The sequence below is a fragment of the Mauremys mutica genome, chromosome 3 (assembly GCF_020497125.1).
Source record: "Mauremys mutica isolate MM-2020 ecotype Southern chromosome 3, ASM2049712v1, whole genome shotgun sequence".
In the NCBI taxonomy this organism is placed as follows: Eukaryota; Metazoa; Chordata; order Testudines; family Geoemydidae; genus Mauremys; species Mauremys mutica.
Window position 1 is genome coordinate 139,330,937 of NC_059074.1, and position 25,149 is coordinate 139,356,085.

Here is a 25,149-nt window from a genome sequence, read left to right on the forward strand (position 1 = left end):
TCATTTGAGAAATTTAAAAGCAGCCATTACTAGAACACATCTTTCAAATGCAAGTTTAATTTATAATGAATCCTCAAGACATTTTATAAAAAGTTTATTAAAAACCAAATCAAACAAAAAATATTAAAAACTTTAATAGTCCTGAAGCATGGTTAGTAATAAATATTTATATAGTCACTTGATTCATCGATGGACAGTCTAGGATATAGGACAGTAAAAGTTTCTTCGGATGAAGAAAAATATAGCCATTAAATACCTTGAGAGTTTGAAAATTAATACACAATTTAATAGGGAGGAGGGCACCAATGTGAGCAGGTACTGGATAATAGACAAAAATTTAATTAGGAGCACCCATAAAAAAGCCTTCAGTAGTTGAGCCTTGGAAAAATTAAAGTATTTATCAAGCATTCCAAGTCTCTTGTTAAAAAAAAAAAGTAAAAGCCAGACAATATTCCAGAAATATTCTAGTTGATAGACTATCTACTAAGATATTCTAGTTGTGAAAGCTGAGAATAAATCCACTGACAAAGATCTATGTCAATACAGCACCAAAATTCCTTTCATTAGGAGAGGGTCTCAATACGAGTTGCCAACCTGAGAGCCCCAACTCAACAATCCTACAACTGGCATTTTTGGTTTGGTTCTAGATTTCATAACATTATGTGAAATTGATATCTTTATCACATTTCAAAGTGGCAAACTCAACCGGACAAATGGATGAAGTTTGCAGCAGATCATGACATCATCTGCTTAACAACAAAAATGCAGGGTAGAATGTAAAGACAAAGAGTAATGTGTAAATGTAGAATAATAATACGGTCCCAGCAATGATCCAGGAGGCAAACTACAACACGAAGTAGAGAGAGACTTTGATCTGAATTGAGGCATGGTAATCACTGATGTTAATAGGAATGAAGTAAGGTCAAAGCTGTATCTGACAGCCTAACAATAGAGCATAAATGCGTTGAAGGGTAATTATGACAGATGCTAAAAACTGAAAAAACTAGTCTGTGAGCTCTACATCTGGACTGGTAGTTTTTATACAAGTCAAATCGAACTTATTAGGAATTGGCTAAAATTTATACATGGCTTCCATTGCTGTAGGTTTCTTTAGCAAATAAACTAAAGCTATTTTAATACAGTGAGTGTCTATACCAAGGTATTCTTGTATTCAGAGATGCAGGTCACAGAATGTAGAAGAATTAGCTTTCCATAGGTTCTACCACATCAGATATTTTTAAAACAAGAATGTTTCCAATTAACGTTCTCCCAATGAATGTAAATAGTATGGGTAAATGCACCCTATAGCACAGAAAATATGAATAAAATTGTTTCAGTGTGACAAAACATATCAAACATCTACAGAGAAGACAATTTCATGAATAAAAACCTGCAGAAATCACATGTATTATTTTAGTGAACTGCTAACCAAAACATAACAGTTTATTTTTCTGAGAGAGAACTAAGTTAACCTGATTTTATTTTCCAGCTTTTAAATCTTACATTTTCGTTTTGTTCCGACTGCAAACGTACTGCATTCATAATCATAAACTATCTACTTCAATATATTTCTTACTGCTTTTACTCTGCTCCTCTTAATCTTCCATCCGCTTACTGCTATAAAATTTGGGGGGTTGTTTTGTTGCTCTAATTTGAACATCCAGCTCAAACTGATACCCAATGAAGTTTTATTTGAAAAAAGAAGTTTAAATCCAAATACTTTATTTGGCATATCTAGATTTGAACATCAATAAGAAAAGTAACAATTTTGATTTTTAGAATACAGACATTAACAATTAGGTCAGCAACAACCATGTCACAAACAACCCAGAAAACTATAAATATTGACAGTGAACAGAATAAATTAAGATAGCTGAAAAAGATCTTAAATATTTATCGTTCTGAGCTATCATAGCACTGCTTGGCAGCACATTTATAGTTAAGGACCTGTCAGCATTACCATCAAACAATGCTAGCGTTGTTTCAAACAGCACTGGCTGAATTGTGACAAATCATCAATCCTGATGCATATTTTAATTTTAAAATATTCTTTAGAACAAACCAGTGTCTTTGATCAATGGGGCTATACAGACAAATCTAACATTTCAAAACACATTGAAAATCTAGAAAGCAGCAGCACTAGGTTATGTTTTAATAACTTTAGAGCATTGATATGCCCTATATAGTTTAATTTCATACTCAAATATTTTAAATTAAGCATATATATATTTTGCATACAATAAAATTATGTACAGGAGGTATCATGAAAGCTATCGGTATTTTTTAGTCTGTTTTGTTCCTGTAATTTTACAACATTATATTAGGTAAATGCCTTGCCGGTAGTATACAGACTATGATTTTAAAAGGTCACAGGCCAAGAAAATGGGGTGGGCATTCCACCTTTAAATCACTCCATTGTTTCAGATATTACAGTTGTTCTGGTTCTTTATCAGAGGCCCCAGTAAGCCTACTGTACATCCATTATGAGTTGCAATATCTAGCCATTGCGGTCAGACTTCAGGATAGAACGGTAATTATAACTTTGGATTTTCTTGCTTTTGTAAATTGGTGTTAATTTCCAACCAGGGAGCTAAAAAACAACTAAATTATATAATAATGCAGAACTGAATACAGATATGAATTAATTTTACTGAAATTCTTACCGATACTACAGTGAACATTTCAAGTCTATGAAGAATGCAAACTGCACATGGAATTTCAATTTGCATCTTACACTAAAGAAAACTCCACTTTGCTATAATAAAGCAAAATTGTTCTCAAGACCAGCAAAATAAATTTTAAATAGTACATAAAATTCAATATATCCACTGATCTTGCATTACATTGCTTACTTTAAATAAGTTGGTGAACAATTCACAGTTGAAGACTTGCTGATGTTGGCAAGAAAGTTTAATTCTGGGTAATTTTAAAACTGTAATAAATTTCATCATAGCCAAGTTTTCAGACTTTTGTTGTAGTTATGAAATGTTTTCTATGTCTGGAGAGGAAACAGTGTTTTGTAGTTCAAGAGCTATGAATTTTGGAAACTTATTCTGCAGTCTATAAGTATCAACAAATTTATTATACTCACAGTTGTGTCAAACAGATGATGCACCAGCTGGGAAACTAGCTACATCATCTATATAATGTAATTAAATTCTAAGAACAGGAGCCCTGCATTCTGCAGCCAAGAGGTGGGTGTAACCCAATTCTGATATATGTCTTGCCAAGATGATGATTTTGATACGCTAAAATGACATCACTGTAAACGAAGCCTTAATTTTAATAATTAAGTATTAATCTCAGATAGTTGAGCAATTAGCCTACATTTTTATAGTTGCCCATGGCTAGCAATAACCAACTGATTTATGCAATCAGATAAGTAGTGAATGTAAGATTGAGGCCCTGGGGAGCAAACACACACACACACCATGCTTAGCTGTAAGCATGAAGTAGTCCCACTCCATGATTTCCAGCGGGATTGCTCATGTGCTTGAAATTAAAACATAACTAAATGTTTGCAGGCTCAAGGCCTACAATTTCACAGGTCTTCTCATATAAGCTGAGTATCAGTAATACAATTTTGTAAATATTTTTTTTAAAAGAAACTTAGAAAATATATAACCAGTTACCACCACTAATGCATATGATTTAGGTGGTGCTGGTAATGCTGTCTATCCAACATTTCCCTCCTTTTAGACCCCATTTACAGTTGTTTATGACTTAGGCAAACACATGACATGGACAATTTCAGTTTGACAAAGGCACATTTTATTTATTTATTTATTAAATTTCAGCAAAAGCTGTTCAGCCATTTCTGAAAGTGAGATTAGGGGAAAACACATTGTATTGCTCATTTTAAAAAAAATAAATAAAAAAAATCTCACAACTGTTATATTGAGCTCTAGCACCACCATGCTTTGGAGCAGGGAACTAAAATTTGTCAGGGGATCATCGTGTTAGGGATTTGCCTTTTCCTATTTGTGTGAAAAACTGTCTAAACTTGGTCGAGTTATAAGCTTTTGAAAAATCTCAGCCCGCACATTCGCAGTAGATACTCGTTTGACAGATAAATTCTTCACCTGTTCTCTGCACTGATCATGCTCAAATTTAGGGCTGCTCTGGTTGAACAAGGCTATTCCTGCAATTGCTGCTCCTGGCTGCTGTGAGATGCTATGGCGCCAAGCACAGGAACTGAGAACAGGGAAACTGTCACTCCTGTGAACAAAGTGCCCACACTGCTGCAATTCAGGCAGCTTGAAGGAGGAACGACTCGAATGCAGAAGGAACAAGAACCAGACTGGAAGTGAGAATCTCTTGAGAAGGATGGGTGGAAACTGAAATCAAAGAACTTGAGGGAGTGGAGATTGAGACAAGGAGCTGGGGGCAAGGAAAAAAACGGAGCTGGGATGGGGACAGACTGGAAGTAACAGAGGAAGAAAGAGTCAGATGAATCTCACCACTAGAACACATTCCCTTCAGAACCTGGATTTGAACCCAATTCCTGAGTCTCAATATTCCTTTCCTGTCAGCAAACGTCTGTGACAACCACTGGAACAGCATGTCTCCTCTCCCTGTATTGCCTGGTCCACACAAAGGATGACAATCTTCTACTGCTATCAGTTTCTCAGTTAGCTCAAGAAGCAGAAGTCTGTGCTGGGTATATAAAGGTTCTAACCCTGCTGATGAGCCACATGGATGTCAATGTGACTCTACATGACGGATTCCCCCTCTCCCGCTCCCCCTGCCCCCGTTCGTTTTTCTTTAGAAAAATCTAGGACGTTATACACACAAAGCTTAGTTAAAAGGTTGCTACGTTTTTGCATATTACATTATTAAATTTGCAAAGTCAAGTTCTCAAAAGTCAGGAATTGCCAGAATAGGGTTTGCCTGTGCAATTGTAATTCAGCCCCCTGGTGTGAATGTATCAGGATACAGACTTTAAATACATGATCACACAATATTTTCCCACAAGAACCCTGGCTCATTTAATAACAAAATATGCTCAATGAATGTGCATCTTTTCAATATTTTGTTTTCTCCTCATTCAATGTGTGGCTCCATGCTTCAGTTACTGGTCAGTACGCAAACCTTATTCTGGATACAGAACTATTAACTTCCTTATAGACTTTTCTATGGAGCTCATAACTAGTGTCTGAGTGCTTTACAAATAGTAATGAATTTCACCTAGGATGTAGGAAATTCATGTTCTGCTCCAATGATTACTTATATATAAAAAGTGGAACAGCTTTCATAGAAGAGACTGAGAAAGACCCACATAAGAATATCTTGTAGTTCAGTGGTTAGAGCACTCTCTTTCAATGTAAGTTCAAATCCCTTCTCCACATCAGAGAGAGGGGAAAACTTAACCTGTGTCTTCAACATCCCAAGTGTGTGCTCTAACCACTAATCTACAAGTCATAAGGATGGCACTACCTTCACCTCCTCCCCTTCCCATTTTTGGAAACTAGTCATCCGTTGCTTTTGTTAAAATGTCCAAAAACAAAAAGAGAATTTTCAAGTCAGGCTGAACAAAACATTTTCTTTGACTCAACTCAAAATATTTCTGACTTTTATTTACTGAAAGTTTTGAAAAAAAAATTGTTTTTGTTTGACCTGAAATGAAACTTTTTTTATTTTTCGGAACTGCCAGCAAAACTAAAATCCATTATTCACCCAGCTTAGCCTCATGTGCTCAGCACTTCTGCAAATCAGACTCTATGATCTCAAATCAGGCACCTAGAAAATGAGAAACATACCATTCATGACTACATGTGAAAAGTCTGGTTTAAGTGACTTGCCCAGCATCACACAGGAATTCTATTTATTTAGTGTTTGCATATTCGCTGAGCCAAGCAATAGTGCTCCTAGTGGCCAAGTGGAGCTCTCAGAGCCTACCACTGAATTTAGTTAGTGGGCACACTCCTTGACAATGTGTATCGCTGTTTTATCTGCACTGCAGCTTGGATTGTTTCAAAGACCCCAATGGTGCTGGTTGGTTGCACAGTGGCCTTGCCCAGTACGGAATAGGTTAAGAAGTGTCCACTGATGACGTGGCAGGTTGAAGCTGGGCAGGCATGCCGTAGGGTCTGTGACAAGGAACTGATTGATGGTTGATGTTAAGCACCTGTCTTCCTGCCACAGGGACTCAAGTGTCACGTCCTATCATGGCAGCCTTCATCACAGTGGGTGTAATAATGAAAGATGTGTACCTGGTGGACTAAAAAGATCATTGAACAAGGGCAAGCTTGGGTTGGCATACACCTTCTCAAGCAGCTTGCTTGCTGTAATCTCCCTCCTGATTTAAGGGGGGACAATGTGGCTCAGAAATGGAAGCCATGAAAGATGAGTTGGTTGGAGAGTTCCTATGATGATGCACATTGTTGAGTTGAGTTGCATGTCAAAAAGTTTGGTGTGTGCCGAGTGACTCCATATTGGTGCACAGTACTCTGCTACTGAATAAGAGATGGCAAGATTGGAGCATCCGCTCCCCATAAAGAGCCTGACAGTTTGCTAAGAAGGTTGTTGCATGTCTTGTCCTTGGCTACTATCTTGCTCAGGTGGCTTTTCTATGTTTGGTCAGGGGTCATGCCTAAGTAAACTGGGTATGCTTCAGTGTCTGGCCATTTATTATGATGTTTAATTCCCTCTCAGCATTGGCATGGTGGAGGCGGAATGTGTGGCAATGGATCAGCATTCTTGTAGTGCCACCTGTCAATAGCTGGCACAGTCCAGGGAAGCTAATGATCCTCCTAGCACATCAAATTCCGCAAGCTCGTACTTGGAGAATCCCGGTATCGCCATCGGGATCACACTCCAACTCTTACAACTCAATCTTGAGGGTTTATCAAACAGCCAAGTGATATTTAATCAGGAACTCTATGCCAGAGGCAGAGACAGATCCAATTCTCCAGGGCAGCATTCAACTGACCTAAACATTACACTGGCCTTTCTGTTCCTGCAGTTTCCTGCCTCATTCACTCTATGTTTTCCAGCTTCTGCAACAAATGAGGCAGGTGTCCTACAGACAGACCCCACAGCCCTGATTTATACCGAGAGCAGGTTCATCCTGTGCACTGAATAAGGAAGGGGTCCTGTGGAAAACATAGCATGTGATGATGTAATTAAAGACTGTCATAATGCATATGCACTGTGGAGAGGGGAGTGGAATTAAAAATGTACACGCAACCTAAATTCATTAATTTCCTAACTTTGGAGTGCTTGACTTTTCAAATTTAACATTCTTTTAACATAGTTTTTGTGTGTGTGCTATACTGTAAACATTTGAATGGGAAAAATTGTTCCTGAAGAGAAAATGAAGTAGACTAGGTGCACCAGGAAAGAGAGAGAAATGGATTAATATCTCTATTAGATAGAACACTCCTGACCATTTCTGATGTTAAAAAAACAATTCATTAATTTCTTTTTCTGGCCACCTCCCTTCTTCCCTCAGATAGTTAGTTGTTAAAGCTGCAGCAGATACGGGAGTAAAAAAGTTAACTATGATCATGTAAAAGCAGCAAAGAGTCTTGTGGCACCTTATAGACTAACAGACGTTTTGGAGCATGAGCGTGACATGCATCCAACGAAGCGGGTATTCACCCACGAAAGCTCATGCTCCAAAACGTCTGTTAGTCTATAAGGTGCCACAAGACTCTTTGCTGCTTTTACAGATCCAGACTAACACGGCTACCCCTCTGATACTTGACAACTATGATCATGTTTCCAGTGTTTTAAATTTAAAATGTATTTTACAGTGTTGCTGTTTTAGAAGTATCCTGTATGTGCTTTCTTGAAACCAAAGTACCTTTGATCCCTCTTAGCCATAACAAGAGAATGTTAATGTTTCAGTTGGAGGGAAATTTCAGTTTATTACACTGCTGTTAAAAATATTCTATTTTGTTTGAATGAAATACTCAGGGGTTTTCTTTCTGATGCCTCTATGATGTTACAGTCCCATTAGACCATTTGATCACTGTTTTCAACAGACAGGAAATAGGAAATAGTTATAAAACTAGCTTATATTTAAATCGAACATAAAACACTATTGGTTACGTACATACACAGATTTTTAAACAAAAAATTACCATACGCATATTACAAAAGGTAAAATGTATTCTACATATAACAGGAACATCTATATATGACTTCAAAAATCAACAAAAACAGATTACTTTTCCTTACCTAAGCCTATGTCTTACAAGAAAACTCACCAAGAGCCTCTCACAGAGACATAAGTCATCTAAGAGGCATCACTTGGTATACCTTCACACTCCTTGTGGAATTTGCAATGCTCCCTTTTAAGTCTTTCAGGTTATTTCACAATGAGAGACATAATTTGAGACTACAACCTCACTCAGATGATTCAGGAGCACCTGTTATCTCTTATTCACTCTTTAAAACACACAGAGTCAGAAAATCAAACATTTATTTGTTTGGGCATCCAGTTCCCTGCCTACTTTGGGAGCACTCAGTCTTGATATAAACAGTTGACAAAAAGTGCATCCATGTTTGTAGATGCAATAGAACATGCATCTACATTTGGAGAGGCACAATAAACCATTCTTCAGGTTCTATGGCAACTGACTGGAATGATCTTACATCACGTACTGGCTATGAGGAAAAGTCTACAAAAGTCTTAGAGTAGGAGTTTCTCATCTGACAGTGCTGAGGAGATGAAAATGCCTCAGAAAAGCAAGCAACATTTTGGGCTAATGATTATGCACCCTAAAATAATGCAACCTGAGGCAACAGTGCTCAGAAGGGGAAATGCAGAACCTTTCGCCTTGGCCCTTATGCACCAAGCAACTGAGGGCAGGTCTACACAAACACTGCAGCAGTGCCACTGTAGAGCTTCAATGAAGATGCTACCTACACTGACAGGAAGGCTTCTCCCATCAACGTAAATATTCCACTTCTGTGAGACGTGGTAGCTATGTCGACGGGAGAAGCCCACCCATCAACATAGCACTGCCTACACAAAGAGTTAGGTCAGCATAACAATGTTGCTCAGGGGTATCCATTTTTCACACCAGTGAGTGATGTAGTTATACTGACATAAGTTTATAGTGTAGACCTGGCCTAAGAGTACCCATAAAGGGTGATGAAGGACCCAAAATAACGGGGTGTAAAGTCTACCGCATTATAAAGCAAATAAGCTATGTTTGGAAAAAGCAAAATTCCTTTGTAGCATAGCACTGAAGAAAATGTTACCCAGATGGAAAAAGTAGTTAGATCCACCCAGAAATTTTATACCAGACCAATTATTTGTTGTATTCATAAACAGGACAACCCCTGCTGTTTGTTTCATCCTGTAGATTTTCTCTCTTGTAGATTTCACAATTTCTCATTTGCACCTGACTCAGTATGCAAATAGCCATACAGGGTGAGACATACAATACAAAATGCACAGATGGCCAGACAGGAAGATAGGTGTCAGTTACCTTCTGCCTAAAAGGAAAATCTCTTAAATATGTCAACACCTGATGACCTGCCTTAACTCTAAGACCTTTCGATACATAACTACTTAAATATTATCTGAACTAAGATTTCAGAATGATTATGACCAGTAGGCTACTGGCTCCCGGTAGAGACCTCACATGCCACCCTTGATGAACTATTATGCAGGTATTTCATGCAGGGGATCCCGATAAAACTCTATGCACACCCTGCGCCTTCTGCCAGTTGGCACCAAGGTGTCCCAGGGTCACAGGTTGCCACAGGGGCTGAGATAAACAAAGATTATTCAGATCTCCCCAGCTCTTGGCTCTGTGACAGGGATGCATACCCTAAGTTTACTTACATTCTAAACTGGAGCAACATGGTTTGAGAAGTGAATAATGCATACTTAACTTTTTTTTTTCTCACTTTCATGGCTGTTGTCAGTCAGTCCTTCTCTTGTACCCCCTTGCACCTGTGGATCTAATTCTAATCTATTAAACCAATGTAAATCTAATGCAGGAGTAGGCAACCTATGGCACGTGTGCCGAAGGCGGCACGCGAGCTGATTTTCAGCGGCACTCACACTGCCTGGATCCTGGCCACCGGTCCGGGGGGCTCTGCATTTTAATTTAATTTTAAATGAAGCTTCTTAAACATTTTGAAAACCTTATTTACTTTATATACAACAATAGTTTAGTTATATATTATAGACTTATAGAAGGAGACCTTCTAAAAACATTAAAATGTATTAATGGCACACACAACCTTAAATTAGAGTGAATAAATGAAGACTCGGCACACCATTTCTGAAAGGTTGCCGACCCCTGATCTAATGTAATTCCAGAATCTTTAATGGAGTTTACTTTGGTGTAACAGAGAAAAATTACTGCATCATATATTTTTATGAGAGCATCATCCTGTTCAGGAATTTGCATACCACTGGAATACTCATTGAGGTCGATTTGGCTGAATGCTCCAGTCAGTTGAGTGTTCACTAATTTGCACGACAAAACAAATTCCTCTTTTAACCTGTAATCATAGCTAACTGAGTGATTTCTTGGAGTGCAAAGAGACACATGGATTTTGAGTGAGCAATAATCCAGTAGACAGGAGAGTACCTCATTAATTAAATCTAGGCTCTAGAACGCATATTATAATTTTATTTCATATATTTTATATATTTCTGCATCCGAAGAAGTGGGTATTCACCCACGAAAGCTCATGCTGCAAAACGTCTGTTAGTCTATAAGGTGCCACAGGATTCTTTGCTGCTTTTATTTTATATGTAACCATTTGTTTCCAATACTTCTGCCTGGCATTACTTGAATCTCTATGCTTTATTAAATAAATTAATACCTAATTTCCCTACAAACAAATCTAAGTTCTGTGTGTTAAGCTGAGCAGTGATCTGAGATGGAATTGATAAACTGGGGTGGTACTGTTGCTTTGACATTAGCACATCTGTGAATGTCCAGCAGACCAGGGACTGGACACTCCAGGGAGATGCTCAGAGTCCTCAGAAGTGCCTATTGCTAACCTGCAGAGTGACAGTGGGTCCTGAAAAGCCTAGAACAGAGTGCTTGTTTTCCCAGTGGGGTTGAGGAGCTGATGCACAGCAGGCACAGACAAGGCTTCCTCATGCTAAGGGCATGATAGCAAGGTGCTTCTCAACCCTGGGAACTCTGAGAAGCATTACCCGCCCCTAACTACACAAAAGTGTCAGGAAACCAAAGAATAAATGGAACAAACTCTTTGGTTTAATAGGCTACTTTTGAGAACATGTGCCCTGCTGCAATCTCACAGCTCAGCGAGGTTAGTAACTCTCCAGATTTAGCCAGGGCTCCACAAAGAGGGATCAAGCATGATTAGTCCTTCCTTTTAGTTCTACCAAAACATACTTCTTTCTTACCTGCACAATGTTTTTCTATCCATCTGTCTCATTCAAAAACATAATATGGTTATGAATAACCACATTTAAGAAGGGAACCACACAGAATCAGAACTCTTTTTACTTACTATCCAGATCCGCAAAAGAAAAAGGCAAAATGTGAACTTTTCTTCCTTTGAGTATAGGGCAGAGCCTGTGTTTTTAGTCTGTTAAGGACTGGAAACTGCTGAAAAAACAGTTTATTTGTAGGATCCAAGAAATCCAGTAAACAAAAGCAGCTTTTCTCCTTACCCCTAGAAAATATAGAAATGTTGAAGTGCAGTTTTACTCACTGAGGTAATTTTTCATAGAAGTGAGAATCGGGGCAAGTAAATAGCCAGTTATTTTCTTATATAATTTTGGGGCCCCCCCAGCTGAGGCCCTTCTTTTTGCCAGTGGAACCCTGCAGTAGACCTGTAGATCATCTCCAGGAACAAGGCCAGGTAGGATAGCAGAAGTTGCAGTAGCCCTAGGAAAAGACAGAAGGAGGAGCAACTGACTCCGTCTCTCAGACCAGGGAGATTCACTCATCCAAGAATGAATAGAGGGCACAGGAAAAAAAAGGACACAGAGCTACATCTTCTTCCCTCCTTCCAGTGGTGGATCTCTGGACTGCCTGGAGTGAGAAGTTTGGCCAATCTGCAGGTAGCATGAGGAGAAGCCTGTTCAGTGCTCAGGGACAGGTTATCAGACTCCCCCGTATCACTTTCCCCTTTCAACTTTTTGGCAGGGAATACTTCCCCCTATATTCCTATTACAGGGCTAACACAAGTGCCCCTCTCAACCCTTCCAGCTGTCAGTTCCATTCTCTGGTGGGTGGTGGGTGTCTCTCCTGGAGCATAGTGGGTGCAGAAAATTCAAATGGAGAGAGGCTCAGGTGCTCTTCTTCAGCTCCCTCTGTCATCCTTTTACTTTTGGCTGAAGTTCAGGGAGTGGAAGGTGTTTCTCCCCAGACCTCCCCCAAAACAACATTTGTGTGTGGGGAAAGGGATGGAGAAGGAATAAGGAAATGACCCCAACAGATGTTCCTTCCTTCCCTCCCCTAATTTTCTTAGGGTCTCTGCAACCTCTACAGCTCCAGCTGGCCTCAACCTCTTGCTGAAGATGTACAAGTCTACCTGGAAAAGATTTCAGTCTGTAAACAGGAAGAAAAAAGAAAGACTACTTGTGACATAAGTGAAAAAACATCGACTTGAAAATTTTACCTATTAATGATAATAAAACACTTGTACTATTAATGTCTATAATCTTTAAAATGTAATTATCTACAGAGTCCCTTTATGTGGACTGCTGTTGTATTCAGAAGTACTGAGGTAGTGAATGTGCTGTTCAATGTTTTTTTTACTTAATTTTACATCTGGGCATTCAGAGAATTCTCAAACTATAAAACCCTACTCTAAAAACTGTTAAAAAGATAGTCAACTGTTAGTTACCATAATAAAAGAAGGTTAATGATTCATCAGAGGTTGGTTTTCTATTTTCTCCTCATCACAGACAATAAGACCATTTTGCAAATATTCAAGAATAAAAGTCAACAGCAGCTAATTTTTACGTTCATAATCTTAATGTTCATTAAAAAGGAATCAGTTCTCAGACTCCCTGCTAATATACCCTACATGAGGGAAAGGCTAAATGTAAATTTATTTTAGGCTATATCTACACTACAGCCTATGTCAGCAAAAGTTAAGTCGCTCAAGGGTGTGAATTCCACCCCACTTGAGTGACATATGTTACACCGACATAAGTATTCATGAGCTGATGCTGCTCACGGGTGGTTTTTTTAAAGTTGGTAAAGCTGCACCACTGCAGTGCTGTACATATATAGACATACCCTTACTATGATCAACATTTTGATTTAGTCTAAATATTGTCAAAGCAAGATTTTCAAACTAAAAGGTAAAAAAAAAATCAACTCGGCTTTCAAATGACATCAAATAGTGATGCCTCATGAGAGGACAAAATATGACCGCTTGCTAATCTATTATGCCCTTTGAAGTTCAGGAAAGTGAATTAAGGGTAGAAACCTTTTGCAGTTGTCCCATATTTCAATTTATCCAGACTAGGTTGTCTATACAGGAAGTGATGTAACAGTTTATTGAAAGTACCTACTTTGCACCTGTTTTTTAAGGAAATGTAATTTTTAAAAGGTAAGATTTTAAGCACCTTTCTTCTGATAAGTGGACACTGTGACTCTTGGTAATGATTATGCCCAGCAATTTAAGTACCTGAGTGGGCACTAAGTCATCCTGTCTTGGTATAAAATGTAACCATTGCCCTGCAGAAATTACATAATAGATTTGGGGCCCAAATATGTCACATTGATTCATTTAAATGGAATTATACTAACATAAAACTGGAATTACACAGTGGTGAATGAAATTAGATCCCTTTGGTGTCTTGGGCTGTGCTCTTCCCCACAAGAACCATAGTAAGTACTTCATCTAAGAATGGATTGATATGAGTATCCTTTTTCCTTAAAAATCCAGTGGAGATTATCATTATCTTGGTGTAGTTCTTCAGAGATGTCGAAAGATCAGAAGGATGAGCCTTGTTTTGTAGTGTAGCATTTGGCAACTGAATCTCAGGAATCCTAAATGAGAGGGTGTGAGGATAATATGGAGAAGATGCTTTAGTGCATTTCTTCCATCTTGAATCTGAACTTCTTGGAGCAATTTTAGGTCCTGCACTGAAGAGATCTTATTAGGTACTGTAAAGAATACGATCTATACCAGTGCCGTAAGGAGGGTGAGGCGAATGAGGCACTTGCCTCAGGTATACAGAGCCTAGGGGTGCAAGTGTCAGCTGCTCTCTCGGCTGCTGCTGCCTCTATGGCAACCAGAGACTCTGGCTGGCAGAGAGCTGAGCCTGAGAGGCACACACATGCTTCTGAGATGTAGCCTTCCCCGGCACTCACCTGGAGGAGACGCTGAGGGGGCTTCCCGTGGGAGTCAGGATCATCGGCAGTGGACCTCACTCATCACCTGAGCAGCTGCTGGGGCTTCGGTGAGTGTTTGACCCTGTGATCCGCACACACACACCCCAGCCATCACTCCTGCAAACTGGGCAAGGGGCAGCCCCATCCACCACCTCCAGTGAGGCTATGGAAAGGGGCAGCAGAGGAGGAAGGAAGCCACATGTGATGGCAGTCCTCTCCCCCCCCAGCACCCGCCCCAATCCCACACCCCTCTCCTGCCCCCAAACTCTGTCCCAGAGCCTGCACCCCAGACTCCATCCCAGAGCCCAATCTCTTAACCGTCCTACACCCCAATCCCCTGCCCCAACCCAGGGCCTGCACCCCAGACCTCCTCCCCCTACCCAAACTCCCTCGCAGAGCCTTAGGCAGGTGGGGGGCAGAGTTGGGGGGGGCTCTGAGTGTTCTGGGCACCACCAAAATTTCTACAAACCTGCTGCCCCTGATACTTGGAGTGGGGGGTGAGGAGGCAAGTTGGTGGATGGAGAGGGGCATTCATTTTCAGTATTTTAGTTTTTGGTACTGCATTGATTGACTGCTGTGTGCATTAATATAGTGACCCCCTGGGTCTTTGAATGAGGCTTTATACTTGGGGTGGGGAAGTGAGGAGGCGAGTGAGTCGGTGGCTGGAGTGGGGCAAATCTCCCAGATTAAAAATCTGGGACTGTGTCCATTGGTCCTTTTTGCTGCTTTTCTCTGGGCTGGGGGTTGTCCCAATGCTGCAAAGAGGGTGTTCCCAAAGGAAAGTGCTTGCTTCTAACCCCTGAAGCCAGCCCACTTGACAAGTTTGATTGTCCTTGGTCTGGGTCCAGCCCCTTTCCAAGGGTTGCAGCTGTCTGGAGGTGCCTGCCTTCCAAGCCTTCCTCATTCACACCTTATTCATTCAACAGGGCAATTGATTACAAAGTGTGTGTGTGTGGGGGGGGGGAAATCTTATTCTACTTCTAGCAAAAAGGCATTTTTCTTTTACCTTAATTATACTACCTTAGGGGCCTGCTGTAACATATTACCAAGGTTCAATACAAAGTCATATAAAAGTTATACAAAAATGCACAGTGCAGAGATTTATCTACAACTGCATTGATTGACTGCTGTGTGCAGTAATATAGTGACCCCTGGGTCTTTGAATGAGGCTTTATACTTGGGGGGGCAATGGGGTGAGCAGCAAGTCAGGGGCGAGTGGGTGGGCAAGCGGTGGGTGGGCAAAAAGGCAAGCAGTGAGCCAGCAGGGGCTCTAGGGGCGGGCATGGGGGTTTCTGGCAGGGGGAGGGAGAAGGTGAAAGGAGGCAAGTGGTGGGTGGGGGACTGAATAGGAGGGACACAGCAAGCCAGCGGAGGCTAGGGGGTGAAGAGGGGTGTGATGGTGGGGCCAAGCGGGGAGGGGGCGGGTCCTATTTTACTGTGTGATCTGGTCACGCTATGCATGCTGTTTCTCCCTCCCCCCCAAACCTTCCTTTTTGGCTGTGACATTATTGACATAATCTGGGACAGTATAGAACATGGGTGCAACCAAAGTCCTGTAGTGGCACCAAATCTTGTATAAAGGGGGTCAAATGAGGTGTCTGAGACAAGGTTATGGTTTGCTGGTTATGATAATGCTCTCTTTATGGGTGTATCATTTTTGTAGTTGAAGTTATGAAGGTTGGCCCTATATTGTCTGTATTTTAAACTTATTCTATGCTTCTGGGTGACATCCCAGACAAGCTGATGTCAGCTCTGCCTAGCCTGCTTGATGGCCTATTAAGGACCTTCAGATATACAAAAAGGAAGATTACTTACCAAATCAGAGTGTAAATGTTGTAATCCTCTATGAGTTTACTGTAAGTGTGCCTTTAGCCAGAATCCACCTTGAATGGAATAGCAGCAAAGAGTGTTGTGGCACCTTATAGACTAACAGACGTTTTGGAGCATGAGCTTTCGTGGGTGAATACCCACTTCGTCAGATGCACTTGCACTTGCATCCGACGAAGTGGGTATTCACCCACGAAAGCTCATGCTCCAAAATGTCTGTTAGTCTATAAGGTGCCACAAGACTCTTTACTGCTTTTACAGATCCAGACTAACATGGCTACCCCTCTGATACCTGAATGGAATGGTACTCAGCATGAAGTTATAGCTGGTGTAAGGAAGTTATTGCCTAAGGATCTTTTGACTGGGGAAAATGTTAAAGCTTTGTTCAGTCCAGGTAGCCAATCACAGGTCAGGAATGATCTTAAACCTGTGTCCGTTATGGGCAATGATTTGCCTGGGCAGGGTTTCTCCAAAGGTTTGTCTGAGGAAAAGAGCGGTTTGTCTGTAAATGAAGTTTCTGAATGTCTTTCTAATGTCTCAGAAGTAAATCTGAAGTTAAATCAAGAGCAGAAAGATCTCAATGGTCAGGAAAACGTTTCTCAGGAGCAGATTAAAGTGGATAGTCAGGTGAAAGCCCTAACTGAGGAAGGAAAGGGTAGATTTTGGATGGGTGATCGATTGTTGGCTAATACACCTTGTAAAAGTGAACCTGAAAAGGGTAACTGTGATTTGCTGGAAGTAGCTCAGGGTATGGCTACACTTGCAAATTTGCAGCGCTGCACCAGGGTGTGAAAAAACACCCTCTGCAGCGCTGCAAATTGCGGCGCTGCAAAGCGCCAGTGTAGTCAAAGCCCCAGCGCTGGGAGCGCGGCTCCCAGCGCTGTCCGTTATTCCCCACAGGGAGCTGGAGTACGGACAGCGCTGGGAGAGCTTTCTCCCAGCGCTGGGGCTTTGACTACACTTAGCGCTTCAAAGCGCTGCCGCGGCAGCGCTTTGAAGCGCTAATGTAGCCATAGCCTCAGTGTAGTGAGAAGAGCTGCAGTTTATCTGTTGGGAGTGGCAATGCGCTTGGTAAGGAAAGTCTGGATGAGCCTACTCAGCCTTGTGAGCTGATAGCTTTATCTAGTCAGCAGTTTGGGAAGGCAAGGATAGTGGAAGATGGGTTTGTTTCTGCGGGGCGGGTGGCGCTGGGGGGAGAGGGGATTGTTTCCGCAGGGCCGGGCGGTGCTGGGTGTGTGTGTTTCGGGGAGGAGGGGGGTGGGCGGCGCGGGGGGGGGGGATTTTATATTCTTGCCTCGGGCACAAAAATAGCTAGTTACGGCTCTGATCTATACCACAAAATGTCTCTTGATCAGGAACTGGTCATTAGCCCTTGTCCTTAAGAAGTGATACACAAACGAATCTGAGGAGACAACGTCTATGGGCGTGTTTCCTGGGGTTCTGGGAAATAATCTTTTTCTACCAAATATCTTGCCTAAATTATTTACCCACTTGACCCAGAGTTACAACATTATTTTATAACAAGCCAAGGTCTTCTCCAGAGGAGCGTTTCAGCAATGGATGGATGAAGGTAGTGAAGGGAAGGAGTCAGAATGATACATTTTGCTGTCCTGTCCTTCCTCTCTTTTGTCTAGACCATCTTTTGCTGTAGCTCTCATATGGTATCTAGAAGAAATTAAGCTATGAAAAGTCTGTCTTCATCTTTACTAGGCCCTAAAGTTCCTTTTCAGTTGTTTCAGTGACATTACAGATTCTCTCTTTTAGGATGCAGTATGTCAAGTGACAGATGTCTTTTTGATACTATGTTAACTGCCACAATCACTGTTGCAAAACTCAGGAGGTAGAGAAGCATCCACTTCAAATGACAATGCTAAATAGACTTTTTGTAGAATAGGTCTAATCCTCTTGACTTCCATTGAGAAGCTTTCATTTAAGTTGTTCCTCTGTGCAAAAATGCCTATGTAAAAACACGTTGAGGTACTCAGTGCTGATGGGATCTTTGTGGAACTTCTCTGCCAAACTCTAACTACTTAGTCATCAGCGTAATATTCTGATAGCTCCTGAAGTAATTAATGCATGTGTCTGATGTTTGGGCTATGCAAAGTGGGGTTAATCACATGGTTCACTATGTAATATAGTTCTCGTGGCTATATTGCTGCACTGATTGTGGAGGGGTAGAAGGATCATTTTGCTTCCTTTACTGCAGTGACATAATCTTGTAAGAGTTGTTTGTGCTGCTGGATTCAGGATGCCTTTTGTATCACTGGTGCTCTACCTTTCTGCCTGTGCACTTCCATCAGCATCTATGCACCATGGTGATCATAGGGGAGTGAGCATCTTGGGGCCCTTGAGGTGTTGGTGATAGCAGACCTCAGGTCACTGTACTGACTATTCAGAGACTTGGCTTTTTATTAGCTGGCTTGTTCTCCTAGCTAAAATGTAAATTTTAGCTTTTAGCTTTAGTTTCTATTTCTATAAGATAATCAAGACAAATAGTCAAGATTGATTCCCTGACTACTGTAAAGTGAATTCTTTTTAGCCCCAAAATATTGTATTGTCTTCTGTATTTTTATCCCTGTATTTTCTAGTTCTACCAGTGAAGGTGGAGTTAACTTTTTTATTAAAGACAAACATCTAGCTTTCTAGTGACACTGCCAATTGTGTCAGTTGTGCTGAAAAAATAGGCTGTGCTATAACTAGAGTCATACTGCAGTTTGTAGAGCAGTCATCTGTTCAGCACATTCAATTTATTTGATGCATCAGAGATTTTGTAATACTAAAATAGCTTAAGCAAAAGCAAGCATCTGAATTGATTGACTCATTCTGCCTTCAAGCTTTTATTGTGGTAGAGTTAACTGGGGATTATATGGGATTTTCTGAATGGTGCATATGTACATCAAATGACTCCAGATTATAAAACCTAGCAGTTGTGGCCTTTTTAGACACCTATATAAAATTAGGCTTATGCACGCATGTCTCCTTCACCATGGATATGATGATATATTCAAGTTGATAATCACATAAACTGATTAATTACATACAAAATATTTTAACTACTGAGATATGTAATTTGACACATTCTACTGCTAGAGTCAAAGATGGTAGGTAATTCAGATATTGAGATGCATCTTTCACAATCAGTGATGCTGGGCAGAAAGGGGAAATGCTTTGAAGAATTTCTACCCCTTGACACAGTACAATACATGATTTTATACATTTTGGAAGCAGCAGGAGAAGTGAATAAGGACAACTGCTGATGTAGGCCTCATCAAAGTCCAGGCACTGACATAACATTATCACCCGAAAAGTGTATAAAATTAAAACTTTGCTTATAAGAGGAGACCTATTAGCAGGTTCAGCACAAGGTGGACTTAATAAAAAAAGTCTTCTGCTGTGTCCCTTATGGAATAATTTGGAACTTTTTACAGTTAATCGTAACAGCCAAGTCCACAGATGTAATTTTTTTTAGATATACAAGATGTTTGTTCCAAGCACAAGTGGAGCAAGCCCCATGTTAAATATATAATTACAACAAAATTATATATATTGCACAAAACCATTGGAGGCTCAAAACTTTACCTTGTTAAAATAGCAAATTTGCCGTAGCTAATCGTTCTGCACCTGCACAGGTGGACTAGCTGAGCTACTATTTCTTTTCCATCACTAGTGTGTCTCATAGATAACAACATGGTTTTTTTTTTGTTTTTTTTACAAAACACCCCTCTTCCACCAAACACTCATTTTTTACATTTGAGCTAATAGCAAAACAACAAAAAAAACCTTGTAGAATATAAACATATGACTATTTTAAAAAAACAAAACACTCTTACTGAACCAAGTGACATCTTTGAAGGGGATTTCATTTATATCAGAGTTGTCATACTCACTAAGTGGAGAGGGTGTAATTCCCATTTTAATTATGTTCCAGGCCAGGACATATATTTAGGGCTACACACTACTCTCAGTTCTCAGCAGAGCTCCCAGTGATGATATCAACAGATTTGTACAAAGACAAAGGTAGAATATGGCCTTCAAGTCAATATATTTTTTATGTATTATGCTCTCAGAACTGTAGTCACAACCAGAATTACTCAGTGGGGGAAAACATCCTAGCTTTTTAGGACTACAACTAATTTCTGCCCTTTGCTTCTCTTCTTTCCCATTCTCTTTTCTCTGTTTCTTGCCTCCCTTCCTTTCATTCCATTGGCTTTCATGCCGCAGAAAGGGATGTCACAGAGGAGGAAACTGAAAGGTGGCAAATTCAAAAAATGATAAGGGGAAACTCATTTCACATGATATGTGATTAGAGTGTGGAAATGACTGCCAAAGGATATCACTGAGACCAAGGATTTAGCAAGATTCAAGTGAAACTGGACTTCTATATGGGTAACAAGTTTATCCAGAGATGATGATAAATTCTTTAAAAAAATTAACATAGGAAGAGATAAACCTCATGCTTCAGATTTTAAACTGATGTCACAATTTCAAATTATTAGAGATCAGGAAATGTCTTCCCTGGGAGCAAATTATCCCTCATCCACTTACTGTATGATTTTCTTGCACCTTCCCCTGAGGCACTGAGTGCTAGCTACTGTCAGAGGCAAGATATTAGACTAGATGGACTCTGGTCCTGATCCAGAATGGCAATTCCTATGTTCTATTTCCCATTCACTTCCCATTCCATTGGTTAACAAGATCAAAGCAACAACTGTTGACATGTGAAGTGTCACCATAACCGTTTAGAATTAACATCTCAATAAAATGAATGGAGGGATTAGAAAGGGGGAAGTTCACCCCTCTGACAGTCTTAGTTTCCAGCTGTCTACAGATTCAGGAAAACAAACACTGCTTTGAGATAAGGACGTGTATACACATAATGCTTGTCTATATGGTGCATTAGTCTACACTACAGGAGTGTAAATTCTAATGTGCAACATGCTAGTGCACACTAGCTGGCTCATGTGGACCCTGCTGGCACACCCTAACAATTCCCTAATGCTGTTAATATGTCCTTAATGTGCACTAGGGAACCTTCAGTGTACACCAGCAGCATCCACACGGGCCATTTAGTGTGCAATATGTTAGCATCCACTAGAATTTACACCCCTCTCATGCAAACTAATACCTCATGTAGACAAGCCCAGAGATATTGCACCAATGTAACTAAATCAGTGTCCTATATCAATTCTGTTAAATTAGTGCAACACCCTTGTGTGGATGCTCATACAAACTGGTCATAAGAGTGGCTAATATCAATTTAGCTTAATTTGGTTTGTTACAAAATTAACAATAGACCAAGTTTTCTTATGTGTTTCTGCGATACCTAATACAATGGGGCCTCAATCCTAAATGGGACCTTTGGATACTACCAAAAATACACATTCTCAAAAATGGTAGATCCTATGTTTTAATACTTATTATGGATTTGTGTTAAATAATTTGTGAATACCAACATAGTTTTAAAAACATGGTTAAATTATTCTGGACATAGAAAAGCCTATATATATTTCCCTGTATAATTTTGGTCATCTTTAAAAAAAAAAAAAAAAAAAAGGATAGAGATGGAAAGGTTCAAAAAGTGTGAAGCCCTGACTTATACACACAGGATTTCAGATATGAACCCACACACTTAAAAGGAATTGGCAATATAACCTCAGCCTACAAAAGATCCCGCTGTATACATGCATCCCAGTATTGTGTTACCCTTTCCAAAACTTCATTCCATTTATTATCCACTATCACATGAAGTCTGTCTTCATGAATCTTCTCTATGGAATACTCCCTTATTTTATATCTATGTAATAATTTTAGACACTCTTACACTTTGGTCATTCTATATTATCTAGATTGCTCTTGACAGACATGTTCACTACCATTTCTTTGACGTATTTCCCATATACTGGCAAGATCCTAGATCAGTGGTTCCCAACCTTTTCATCTGGCGGGCGCCAGATAAAGGACCATGGCAGCGGTCGACCATCCGCCAAAATGCCGCCGATTTTTGGCGTGATGCCTCTAGATGACGTCACTTGTCGATGGCAAGCGGTGTCATCAAGAGGCGTCACCGCCGAAATGCTGCCAAATTTCGGCGGATGCTCGACTGCCGGCCAGGACGCGGGCACATTTAGATGCCCCCGCGCCCACAGGCACCACGTTGGGGACCCTCTGTCCTAGATCATATCAAGATCATGAATACATAGAATAAAACTGGATTGCCACACTGTATCCATTATATACAAAGATGTAACATTATTAATAACTTTTTTTTCCCTATCTGTAAAACAAATGTTTGTTCATATAATAAGTAATTGAAATCCAGGAAGTTTATCTCCATTTCTAAATGAATTTTGCTGCAGTCTGATCAATATCTTACGACAATCCTAGACTATCAGGACTGGAAGGGACCTCAGGAGGTCATCTAGTCCAATCCCTGGCTCAAAGCAGGACCAATCACCAGACAGATTTTTGCCCCAGATCCTTAAACATCCCTCCTCAAGGATTGAACTCACAACCCTGGGTTTAGCAGGCCAATGCTCAAACCACTGAGTTATCCCTCCCCCCGCTTAATTCCCTTTCCCCACTTAGTCTGTTACTGTGTCAAAAAAGGGAATATGTTACTAATGGGGGAATTCTGTGCCACGGCACAATGCAGAATTGTGCAGAAATTAATGTTGTGCATGCAGAATTTCCCTTTCCCCACAGAAATGGGCTCCAGTGCAGCTAGCTGCCATTAAGGGCCACTGGACCTGGCAAAGCCCAGCTCGCACATAGAAAACATTGCTTGGGGGAGGGAGCTAGTGGGTTTCTGGCAGCTGCAGTTCCCAGCATGCCCTGAAGGAAGCAGAGGACAGCACACAGGAAACTGTGCAATCCTGGGACTCAGCATCAGGCTGTTTCTCCCTCTGGATCCCTGGGTTCTGCAGGGGAAGGGGCGGGTGTCTGGGAAAGATGGGTCCCCACAGCTGGGATCTGGCGGGCGGTGCAGGTATCTGGGCTGGGGGGACCCATGGCTGGGCTCTGCGGGGAGAGGGGTTGTAGGTGTCTGCCCTCCCCACCCCTGGCTGGGGGGAAGGGAGCAGTGAAACAGGAACTGGGTTGTCATAGGGGTTTCTTTTAACTCTTTACTCCTGGGGGAATTTGTGTGTGTCTCTGTATTGTTACAGACATACTTGCTGACAGGTATTTTGAAATAAATTACCAAAATAATTGAAACTGGCATGTTTATGTAGTTATTTTGACAACATAAAATTTGCAAAATTTAAAAATATTGTGTGCAGAATTTTTAATTTTTTTGGTGCAGAATACCCCCAGGAGTACTGTGTCAAAACAGGTAAATCAGATTAGTCTGCCATAATCTGTATTGCTATGACAATCTCTCCTCCAGTTGCCCACAAATGTTTTCAGATATTTTACATGAGATGAAAACCAGGCTAATAAATCAGTAATTTATTAGGATGTAAACCTCCTTTCCTATAAACAAAACAAAACAACACAACAAAAAAAAAGAAAAAAAAGGGATGAACAGTTTAGTTCCTGTTATTTGAACCTCACTGGGTTTCTATGATCTGCTAAATATTATTGCCAATAGTTCCTATGGTCTTTTTAGACAATTCCTTCTCGAATCTAGGATGCATCTCATTTTGTGCTAAAGATTAATATATTTTGTAGTTTAATACATTCTCTTTTATCATCTCTTTATTGCAATTTAGTTCTAGATTTCCTATTTTATGTATTTATTTTTACCTTGGCTCTCACTGGGTTTCATTTCCCATGCCCTTCCTATTAAACAAATAATATTTATTTAGGAGTTCTGCCATCTACAAGTCTAATATTATTTCCAATTCTCTAGTCCTCAGAGGCCCTCCTTTTAGCCTTTTATTCTTCTTTCTCCCTTGATGTTCTTGAATACATGTTTCTCTTCATTCCTTTGAACAACAGGATTTCATTTTTACCCTTATCACTTACAAATCTTGAATAATATTGTTGTATTCACCCCTCCCCCCATATTCTCTTTATGCTTCAATCCTTTTAGTGAAAATATGGATTTTTTCTACCACGTTTTGTCGTCTTATTTGGATTGTTTCCCTTTTGGATTACAAAATCAATACCTTCGCATTTGCCTTTTAAAATTCAGGAGTGTTACTTATATTCTTTTATGCATATTCTAAACAATATTACAGAGAAAGGGAGGAAAGAAACCATATAATTTCCCTGCATCTAATCCACATCATAAACAGCATAAGAACTGTCCAATTTCTGAAGGTATAAAAAAAATTAACCAGATGATTAAGACAAATAGCACTGCGTTAAACATAACAAATGAAACAGAAAGCATCTAACATCCAAGATCAAGGCCAGAAATATCAACCAACATATCTGCAAAAGTAAAACACTACAGTTAGAAGCAAGTGATCTTGGTCAGGACACTGAACACTCCGAACAATCAGGTCATCTTGCAGATTGAAATTTTTCTTATATGACTTCAGTAATTCAAATAAACTTAACTGCTTTTCTGTCACATGTATGTAACAAACTATTAGCAGCTTACAATGTTCTTGCCCTCCCCGCACCAGTACTGCGCACCACTGCTCCCTGCACTTGCCTGGTACAATGAAGACCAAAGGGAACAGAGTTGTGTAACTCCACCTAAAGAAACAGAGAAGTGCACCCCCCCAAACCATGCTACAGAACAGACCAAAGACAGGCATCCTTCTTCAGCTGGCACCCCTAGAAGTTAGGAACCCTAGCCTTAGATAGCTAAATGCTAGAAGATATTCTGATTTTATATTATTAATTTATATTTATAATTCATTTATATTATTATTTTAAAACAGCAGTGTCTGTCATGCTTCTCTCATCTTATTTTGAAATACCACATAGTATCCAAACTTGGTATGCAACTTCATTTTTCAAAATAGGATTCAACAGGAAACACTATGTATAGGATTTCTTGTAGAATGTTTGGATTGAAATATTTAAAAGAGATTGCAAGTCGTATTAAGAAGTTGGTTGGTTAGTA

The 25,149-nt window shown here is 40.2% G+C and overlaps 1 protein-coding gene across 9 annotated transcripts in view; it reads right to left on the reverse strand.

The window, feature by feature from the left end:
• Positions 1-25,149, reverse strand: part of CEP170 (centrosomal protein 170) — a 199,841-nt gene that overhangs the window by 161,804 nt on the left and 12,888 nt on the right. The window lies entirely within an intron of this gene.